Source organism: Halictus rubicundus, chromosome 14 (assembly GCF_050948215.1).
Source record: "Halictus rubicundus isolate RS-2024b chromosome 14, iyHalRubi1_principal, whole genome shotgun sequence".
Classification (NCBI taxonomy): domain Eukaryota; kingdom Metazoa; phylum Arthropoda; class Insecta; order Hymenoptera; family Halictidae; genus Halictus; species Halictus rubicundus.
The window spans coordinates 2,263,063-2,273,978 of NC_135162.1; the positions used below are offsets into that span (position 1 = coordinate 2,263,063).

At 54.9% G+C, this 10,916-nt stretch overlaps 1 pseudogene; it reads right to left on the reverse strand.

Annotated features, from left to right (window-relative positions):
* Positions 1-1,279: 1,279 nt before the first annotated feature.
* Positions 1,280-1,458, reverse strand: LOC143361170 (U2 spliceosomal RNA; annotated as a pseudogene).
* Between the last annotated feature and the right edge of the window lie 9,458 nt (positions 1,459-10,916).

A 10,916-nucleotide genomic window follows, 5' to 3' on the forward strand; every position in this document is an offset into this window, starting at 1 on the left:
CAACCAGCGAGCTGATTGTTTAAACAGCCGTCGAGTTAATTGATTAATTTAATTGCGAAATTCGTCGAATCGTTTCCACCTGTCACTTATGTAATCCGGATCGAAATTTCCAGAAATTTCGTTCCGAGCGACCGGGAAGGAGCCGTTAATTGTTTGTGTTTCGCTCTGATCGACGGTTAGCACAGGTGCCAATCGTCGGCAGAACAAAGACACACAACAACGAACGGAAAGGGGAGGTCAACGGGGTTTACCGTGTATTTGAAAACGGGCACTTGGACAAAGAGAGTCCAAATGACACCGTTACAAAGTACACGGGGGAATAGACAGAAATTAAAGAGATAGTGAGAGAGGGTTTCGACCACTTACCCCGCTCGGGTTCCCCGCACAGGTGGTCGGTTTCCCGGAGGTCCGGCTTCGGTGGAGGCGCTTGATCGTCGGTGGTCCTCCTCGTCGGCGGCTGGTCGCGCCCCGATCGCTCCTCGGCTCTTGCTGAATAATCCTTTTAAACGACGAGTGCACTTAGCACTCCACTCGCTGTGATTCGGCATGCACGAGACTTCGAGCTGCCTGAGGCCGGGACCGCTCAGAATTGAACGCTGAGGAAGGTGGTGTAGACAGGAGGCGATAAACGGGAACTCCGATTGTTGTTTCAACACACTTTATTTGGCACACGAGGCCAAACCGTCGAAAATGTATAAAGAGCTGGACATTATGCAATGAACGCGATATAAAATAAGCGACGACGCCGCGAGAACACTATTAGTTTCGAGTATGTGACGAAGTCACGAGATAGACAACTAATAATTTGATATTAAGTGAAGAGAGAAAGCAAGCGAGCGCTGCGAAGTTAGAACGACGTCTGATCGTGCGTTCGCGCACGGTAACGCACGAGACGTCGGGAGAACCGTTGATCGTAGGGTTTTCCATAGGTGAATTCGGTTCACCTTTGATCGTGAGGTGAAATTCAAACAAAGGTGTTTGTCGCCGGTGACACGGCTGTTTACGCGACCGAGACAACGGCTGCTCGGTTTCGCGCTCACAACACGAAAACAAGTACGAACCGGCCACCAACGGTCGAAACCCCCTTCGTTTGAATCTCACAATTTTAGGCTAATCCTGAACACGCTGTAACTCGCGTTTTGGGGTCGCGGTACCCGCCGAACTTCGCGCGAAACGAAAAATTTCAAAATTTTTATAAGTTTCGGGGAGTCGAGAATATCTCCTCGATTCCTGGAAGTTGACGGGCTGTGGAATAAGCAGATATTATGCTTTATATAAGGCTAATTGGGCCAATCCACACGGCACTGCAATGCGTGGCCGACCCGTGACCGAGGGGGAGCAAGCCCCGACCGCTCCGTCAACTTCCAAAAATCGAGTTAATATTCTGACTCCCCGATGGGGAGTGTATCAGATATTAAGCTGATAAGAACAGATAAAGGCGTTTATTCTCCAGGCAATTGTCCCCTGGGTTACATAGGCACCCGGGGGCAGGTACAATGTACTCGCCTTTTGGCGAGGGCTAGATCGCGGGTGCTCATTGGGCACCGCGTTGCAAATAAAATTAAAATTGAGGGTTTGGTGGTGGGGTGTGCGGTGTGGGGGCGTCGGGCCCCCTGCGCGGCTAATATATGAATAAATACAATAAATAAGCACATCACACGCACACACATACACACACACGTCGTAATACAATATAATAAAATCGTTCCGGTCCCATAAAGGGACCTGGTCGGATAACTTAAAATTAAAATTAAAATTGTCAGCATTATAGTGGCCCGCTGCATGCCAGGAAAATTAAAATACTTATAGATTAGGGAAGGTGACTAGATGGTTTAAAAGGAAAAATAAACAGAGCTAAGATGTATAAAAAAGAAGACAGAACAGGAGAAGAAACAATAGACTAGATGGAATAACTTAAAAGAGAATGACTAGAAAGTAATGTACATAAAAAAAATAAAATAGAAGATAGCATAGAGGCGAGCAGCGGGCCATCTGCCCTCGCTAAATGTACGTATAAATATAAATAAATATAAAGATGTAAAAGAAAAACAAATAGAAGTAAAAATGTCGCTATATTAAAACAAAAACTAATGGGCACGGTACCTCGCGTGGCACCGCAGTCCCATTATGTGTCATGCACAGGGCCGGGGTGGCCCTGAGTCATTATTCGGGGCCTCATGCCCATCCTGAGCCTCATCGCGGCTGCTTCTCCGGGGCGCGACTTCCCCATTGGCCGAGGGAGGCTGATCATAAGGAGGGGCCACTGTCACCTCTGGTGGGGGTAGGGGCGGTGCTGCGGTGGGGACACCGGAGGGAGGAGCCGCGTACTGGCGGACCCCCGATACATGCTCTACGTAGATGTCCCGACCCCAGCGAATGGTCTCAGACACAATGAGACGGCGCATCAGGCCCGCGTACTTCTTGCTCACACGCAGGAGCCTGAGCACCGCCTCATTGGCCTGATCCCAGGAGCCGAGAGCCCCAACAACGATCGCGTCGGTCACGACTCGGTAGCCCTGTCCTTCGAGAACGGCGCCGATAGGGAGGTATTTCGCCCTCTTCCTCTCCCTAGCGGCTTCGAAGGCTTCGATGCCGTTCTCGAAGGCCACGGTCACGTCGACGACCACGACGCTTTTCGAAGGCTCGTGCCTGACAACAATGTCAGGGCGCAGAGCCTCCAACTCGCCGGTGAGACCCTCGACCCTTTTGTTCACCCTTAATGTCCCCGGCAGTCGGCAGGCTCGAGATATTCTCGAGACGATGGCGTCGTGGCGCAGTTGCCAGGCGGCCGAGTGAGGCCGGCAGTGACAGATCACATGGGGTAGGGTCTCCAGGGCCTCCCCGCATCGCCGGCAACGCTTATCACCCTCGCCCCACCGCCTTGCTCCATTAAGAGGCAAGACGTTGAGGCGAGCTCGGTGGATGAAGCGCCAATCAGCGAAGCGGGTGAAACTGCCGCCGCGGAGAAAGTGATTTGATACACTATCCCGCGACGACACCCCGAAGACCTTCCCCTGATCGGGCTTTTTGCCCAGGCGATCGGCATAGAACTCTGTCACTGCCGCTCTCAAACGATGCAACACCTGATCCCGCACCTTCGGTGTTACAACCACCGTGCGCCCGCGTGAGCCCCGGAGTCTAAGACCCAGTTCGCGCCGGGCAGCGCACCACTCCCAACGCAATTGGAGCATTTCTCCTGATCGCCGTGCCGCGTTTCGTGCTCTCGACCACAGAGTCGAGAAGTCCCCCCCGTCCCTGGCAAATTCCCCCTCCAGCGAGCCGGAGAGGTACGTTGCCAGGTCCTGATCGGTGGGTGACCTACCGATCTTCCTGGCTACCGCTTCGCTCAGAGATTCTCTGGCCAGCCCACTGATCATCGGGTCCGATGCCGTCAGTAGACGGAATGCGTGTCCGATGACCAGTGCGTCGGCCAGGTCCGCAAGCGGAAGCAGTCCACACCCCCCCCCCCTTTTGGGAGGGAGGTAGACTACCTCCGCGCTGGCTCTCTGAGGGAGGTTGAGCCAGGATTTGGCAAGCTTGCGTACAAGCTTGTCGTCTTCCTTGAGGGGTCCCTTCTCAACATGGGCTCCCCGCAGCATGAAGTCGAGGCGGGGCAATATAAACGAGCTCACCGCCTCACATTTTTGCCACGGGGCGAGGAGAGAGCGATCCACGGCCCGGAGATCCCGGACAAGCTCCTCGATCGTCGCGAGCGGGGTCTGCCTGACCTGAAATCCTGTGGGGACTCCAAGGTGCTCGTATGGCGCACCTGCTGCCAGGGCTTTAACCCCTTGACCCTGCAAGCTGAAGCAAGTAGGGAGTACCCGGCGAGTGCCTCTGCTGTCCTGGTGCAGTGTTGCACACTTCGCCGGGTTGAACCGAAGTCCAACCCCATTTGCCGCAGCTTCCACTGTTCGTAACAGTGTTTCCATTCCTTCCGGTGAATCAGCAGTTAACGCCAGGTCATCTGCGTAGGCCAGCACTGAATAACGTTGGCCGTGCAGCGTGTAGCCCGCCGAGGTCGCGGTTACCGCCCTCAGGACCGGTTCCAAGGCCAGGTTGAACGCTACAGGGCTCAACGGGCAGCCCTGCTTAACACCGGAAAGAATGGGGACAGGGTCAGTGAAGCCCTGTGAGGTTCGCACCCGGGTGGTGCATCCATCATATAACCCTTCCACAATATTGCGGAAGGGGAGGGGAACGCCGGCCTCAGCAAAGGCACGGTAGATGGTGGAATGGGGGATCGAGCCGAACGCGTTCGACAGGTCCAGCCATGCCACCACCACCTGACGCCTGCCCCTGCGAGCGTCGTTCAGGATTTCCTGCAGCGCGAAGTTGTGCTCGTAGCAACCCTCGCACCGCAGGAAACCCTTCTGCTGGGGGCTGAGCCTCCCATTATGGAGGGCCCACGACACTAGACGGTCAGCCAGCACCGCCGCGAAGAGTTTGGGGGTGGTGTCGGACATGGCAAGTGGTCGCCAGTTCGACAGGTCCCCCCGATCGCCCTTTTTGTGAATTAACACGGTGTTGGAGACCTTCCAGGAAGAAGGGACCGACTCCAACCTGCGGCAAAGGTTGAAGAAGGCAGTCAAGACGACGCAGCTCGGATCAGCCTTCCGAAGGTCACGGTAAGTCAGACCGTCGGGTCCTGGCGCGGAGTTTGACATCCGCCGGATCCGTCGGTCTACCTCACTCACTTCAAAAGGCCGGATCAAAGCCTCGCCGCTTGCTGCTGTCGGAGCCTCTGAAGGAAAGCCAAGGGGCCCAGAGGCTTGCGGCTCACTCGCAGGTGAGTACATATCCAGGAAGTGCTGCATGACGCGGTCCCTGGCAACTTCACATTGCTCAGGGGCACCCATGAGCACCTCCTGGACCGCACGCCTGCGGTTCTGCCGGAACAGCCTCTGGAGACGCGTAGCCTCCTTGACTTGGTCCGTTCTCCTGTCGGTCTCCAAGCCGGTACGACCGGGAGGGCGTGTCCCTGACGAGTTCGCGACACGCCCCCTCGTCCTCGTGGGGTCTGCTGGTCTTACGCCCCCGTCTCCTCCGTTCCCCGCAGGTCGGGTCCGGAATCCCTGGAAGAAGGCAGCGATTTGCGCTGCAGCTTCCTCCAGGTCTTGAGGATTGTCAGCAGCCCCGGCCAGACTGACCAGTAGCTCCCTCTCTCTCTCCAGCGCGGCTTGCTCCCTCCGTCGGGATGCGCGCTGGCGAGGATTGGGCTGGCCAGCAGGCACAGGCTGCTGCCGTCCCTGCGGTGTCTGGAGGGCCGCGGGTCCTCCAGCAACGCCCCCAGGAGCATTAGTCTGCCCCGTGGGGACCGTTATCCCCCTCGTGCTACCACCCGGGAGCGAGCTCCCAGGGTTATTGTTCCCACCCACACTACGAAATCGCGACGCGTACCCTCCCAAGCGGACATTGATATCGCGGAATTCGCGGTGTCGGTCCATCCGCGCGGCGTTGGCAGGGGCCCGCTCAGTACTTACCCTCTGCTGGGTGATGCGGCTACCTCCTGCCAATGGCCACCGGCGAGCGGCTCCGCCCCTTCGCGTGGTGACGGTGGTGGTGGGAGTGGCCCCCTCCAAGGCTCCGCTGACGTTGGGAGCTGGTGGGGCCGGTGGAGAACGCTGGTCCCTCGCTGATGGTCGGAGGGGTGCGGCCGGCGTCCTCCTGTCCCCCGCTGGTGAGCTGCGGGGTGTTGTCCTCGACGGCGACGGCGTCCTCCTCTGGGACGACCTCGGCGATGACGACGGGGATGTTGGCAGCGGGGACAGGCGCCCAGATGATCGGCGCCTGCCGGCAACAACCTGCCACGGCAGTGGGGAGGGATCCTCTTCCTCCTTCCTCCCCACCTCTTCTCCCCTCTCCTCTTCGCTCCCCCGGATGGCCGGAGGGGGAGAAGGAGCTGTCCTGGCGGGACCAGGCGACCCTGCCACTTCCTCGATGGGGGGGAGGGAGAGGACCGCTGGCGTGAGCCTCGTCCTCTTCTGTGCCCTCTCCACTCCCCCCGCGAGGGGCCTCGATGTCATGATGGGCCCCCCGCTGGCAGTGGTCGTGACGGTGGTCGTGGTCAGCGTGGCCGGAGCCACGCAGGAGACCGCGCAGCAGCCCTCCGCTCCCCCCTGCTTCCCACAGATGGTCGGTGGGGGTGAGCGAGCAGGGGGGGGATCCCTCGTAGCAATGATGAGGGAAGGGCTGCTAATCGCTACGGTCATGAACTCGGGCGGGAGTGACGAGGCCCGAGTCATCGACCGCAGCGTTCTTCTTTCTGGGCGGTCTCCTGGCGGTGTTGTCGTGACCACCGCTGCGCCCGCCGTGACGGCGGCATAAGATGGTGAGGCCGCCGTCCTAATCACCGAGGTAAACACTCGTGTGGTGGATTGGGGTTGGTTTGGGTTAGATGTCGTTGTGGGGGGGGGGGGCGGGGGCGGGTGCCCCCCCAACTAACCCAACCGTCCTCGGTGACGTATTAGCGCCGGGCTTCGGAGCCGCCTTCCTCTTGGTGTTGGTGAGGGCTGCGGCGCGCTTGCTGGTGTCTCCGAGCTCGATCGGCACGCTGGCTCCCCTCCTGTTCCTCAGCGCGCTCCTCGTGACCGGTCCCCTTGGGCTGGTGGGCGGGGACCTGGTCTTGGGGGAGACAGTCGACCCCCTCGTCCTCCTTGCCACGCCACCAGTAATGTTGGTGGCGTGCTTATCGGGGGTCGACTTGCGTGTCGATGAGCCCGGGCTGGATCGTTGGGCGGCTCCGGACCCGGTCGTGATGCGTTTGGCGGGCGCATTCCTGGTCCCTGGTGGAGTCGGTACCAGGGCAGCCTCGTTGCTTCGCCGCGACAGGCTGCTCCTTGTTGTTGTTGTTGTTGCTGCTGCTGGTGGGGGCGTGGGCGTCTTCTTCGTGGCGGTCCCGGCTGCTGCTACCCCTGCCTGGGTCCTCCTCAACGCTCCAGGTGGTGGTGGCGTCTGGGATTTCCTCCCGGACGTTGCTGCTGCTGCTGCAGGGGTGGTCTTCGCCCTGGAGGCGGCCAGAAGGGGCGGCGGCGTCAGTGACTTCCGAAGGGGAGCCACTAGTGCCGCCGCAACCTTCGGCCTGGCCCCCAGGGACGCCGATGGTGGTGGTGGCGTGATGGATGGCCTGGGGGTAGGTCGTGGGACCGCCACGATCGTCCTCGTCCTCGCTGCCAGCGTTGTCCTTGTTGATGTCCCCGCTGTCGTCCCCGTCGCAGCTGCAGACGTGCCAAAAGGCAGTCTGCTCTGCAGCGTAGACGTGCGGGTCATCGCCGAAGCCGTCGTCGTTGTGGTGGTGACCACGCTGGTGGTCGGCGTGGTCGCGGGGCCTGAAGATGGTGGTACGGCCCCGCCGGAGGTGTTGATCTCCTGGGCCGTCGCCGCCTGCCGCTGGCCACTCGCAGTCGTCGTCGTTGCTGTTGTCGTCGTTGTAGCTGTCGTCGTCGTTGTTGTCGTCGTCGTCGTCGTTGTCGTGGCCGTTGTCGTAGTGACCCCTCCAGCTCCCGCGTCAGCGGTAAACCTTAAAATTGACTCGGGCCTCCCTCGGCCCGAGGAATTAGTGCCAGTCGTCGAGGAGGAGGACCGGACACCGGTTATCCGGGTGTTAGTAGAACCGGTGTTCGTTCTACTGGTCCCACTGCGACCTGGCCCACCCGTACTCGCGTGTGCGGCGGCGTGGTGAGTCTTTACTGCCTTTAGGGCATATCTGCCCGTGCCGGGCTCACCACACTCGCCGCACCGGTGAACGATAGTGTGTCCGGGGTGGTACTTTTTGGCATGCTTTGCCAGGTCGGAGTGGGACTTATACGCCCCACCGAGCTTCATGCCCGGCTTGCCGTAGCATTCCGGGCATCGGAATTCCTCCGGGAAGGGGAAGTCAATATATATTGTAATGGGGCTGCTTGCTTGCCCTGCCATTTTTGGATCGACCTGTACGGGGTTGACTACGAGCGGTAAAAGATAAATAGATAAATTATTAAGTTGATGAGGCGCAGATTACAATAAAATAAAACAATTGGTGTAAGTAAATAAATAAATAAATAAATAAATAAGTAAATAAATAGATAGGTATATCTGTCAGTCACTGGGTAAATGCGTGTATGAATAAATAAATAAATAAATAAATAAAACCAGGTTAAAATCACTTAGTCTTAATCACGAGTGTCAAAATATAGTAAATAAAATCAACGAAGTGACTAGATCTGTCTAAATAAATAAATAAATAAACAGAATTAGTCGACGTCGATGTATCACAGTAGGTGTGTATGTAAATAGATAAAATGTGATTAAGTAGTGATGTTAGTAACGTAAAATAGTGTGAGGTAATATAAAGCAGAGTAAAATGTAATAAAATAGAATAAAATAGACAGAGTAGATGAGACGCAGTATTTAACGGTGTCGAAATTGGCATAGACAGTTGACTAGGTGATCAGAATTTAATCAGAGAAGAATAGAGCTGAGAGAGACTAGAATAAAAATAGAAAAATAGGAGTAAGACTAGACATAAAATAAAAAATAAAATGTAACAATAAGCGTATGTGTAGATATCACAGTAATAGGTTTAAAATGGTATAGTATATCACAGAGTAAAAAGAGTAAAAGTAACAAGATAAAAAATAAGCTATGACTAGAATTAAGATGAAGTAAAATAGAATACAGTAAAATAAAATAAAAATGAGAATAAAATAGAATAAAATAAGTTAGTGTAAAATAGGATAAAATACGTGTGTTCAGGACTCCAACGTTCAAAATTGCCGGTAATCGGGTGCGAGTTTACATATCGATCACGCGCTTCGATCGATAGCGCCGCGTTACGATTACAAACGTTCCTGCCGTTGTCCTTCGTCTTCTTGATCCAGACAGCGAACGATCAACACGTATATTATCTCCGCGCCTATCGCATTCTTGTCACCGTCTCGCGCAAAACCTTTCGGATTCGACGCTTATCGCTACCGTGCCTATCGCGGGATTATCGTCTCCGTAGTGAACGTCTGGTATCGTGAAATAAAAAAGGGTTCTTTTTCGTGACCGAACAAGTGGTAACTCTTTAAATCCCGTATACCGCTGTATATCCTTGACAGGATAGTTCCACTATCCAAATCAACCTCGCTGCACGAGAAAACATTGGTCCTTCGAGCCGGATTGCAGTGAGTTTCGGTGAAGAAACATTTGTGAGGTTAAAAAGATCTTGTTCGGCAATTTGACGACGGTTGAGTGATCCGTTGGACATTCCAAGTTGAAGGACAAAAGGACTAGTCGGTCTGTAACAGTTCACAATGGGTGACCTCAAGACGCTTCTTCAACACCAAATCGATGCCGCTCGTATTGTCGAACGTACCCTTGACAATTTCAAGAAGATCGGCAAAGCAAAATTAACGGTAGCAACCGTTAAGAATCGAATCGCAAGACTTAGCGAATCTTTTGCCGAGTGCCAACGTCTGCACAAGCAGCTCTCTGCCGTTGCCACGGACGTGGAGCGTTCCACCGTGGGTTACTTCACCCAGGATCGATTCATGGCCGTGCACGAGATTTACATGGAAACATCGGACTACATGGCGGAAACTCTTTCTCGTCTCGCAGCTGCCGACTCATCTGGTACTGACTCGACGCCGTCGCCAGCAGGACCTGTCTCGCAACCTGATGACGACAAGAGTCGAATGCCAACGCTCAATCTGCCGACATTCTCTGGAGCCTTCAGTGAGTGGGAAACCTTCCGCGATCGCTTTACAGCGATGGTCATCTCTCGTAAAGGTCTGTCAAACGTATCTCGTTTCGAATATTTGTTAGCGTGTTTGCAAGGCGCGGCAAGTGATCTCGTCGAGAACATCGCGATAACCGATGCGGGCTTCGCGATCGCGTGGGACCTCCTGGTAGAGTGTTGTGAAAACAAGCGGCTGTTAGTGACAACGCATTTAGAAACTCTGTACGACCTTCCACAAGTTCATTCCGAGTCTGCCGATCAGCTGCGAAGCCTTCGCGACAAAGCCAACAAGGCGATAAAAGCCCTGCAGAATCTCGATCGTCCCGTCGAACATTGGGGCGACTTACTCGTTTTCTTCGTAACAACGAAATTAGATTCCGAGTCGCGGAAGGCTTGGGAGTTGAAACTCGGCGATAACACAGATTGTCCGACATTTGAAACGCTTAATACATTTCTAAAATCGCGAATACGCGCGTTACAAACAATTAAGCCGTCCCCGTCGGGAGCGGCCTCTCGGATCGCGGACTCGGCAGCAACCAAATCGAGTCGTGTTCGTGCGACTTCGTTACACGGTGCTGCTGCCGTCAAGAGCCCGTGCGAGTTATGCAAAGCGAATCACATACTCGGACAATGCGCGTTATTTAAAAGTAAATCTGTCGAACAACGGGTCGAGTTCGCGAAAGGGACAAACCGGTGCATGAACTGTTTGAGTCCGTACCATTCGACGAAAAAATGTACGAGTTCATATAATTGTTCCATTTGTAAAAGGCGTCATCACACCTTGTTACATATCAACAACGCGACTGCGTCATCAACCGGTACCGCGTCATCGAATAACTCTACGTTAACGACCGAGAATGTCACATCGCTGCTCACGTCTTGTTCTGTTCCGCGCGTGACTGCAACACAGCAAGTCTTGCTCGCGACTGCATGGGTCGAACTGCGGTCACCGTCTGGCCGTTCAGAGAAAATTCGCGCGTTACTCGATCAAGGCTCGGTCATTTCTATAATTGCCGAGAATTTAACACAACGACTCCGACTACCGCGTTCGCGTGTCTCAGTCAGCATTACCGGAATCGGCAATAACGCGGTTGCTTGTCGCTCATCGACAACATTTACCGTAGCATCGTGTAAAACGGACTCCGTATACTCCATGAGCGCTTACGTACTACGTTCATTGTCGAACTATCTGCCACATCAAGTGTCGACAGGCGTC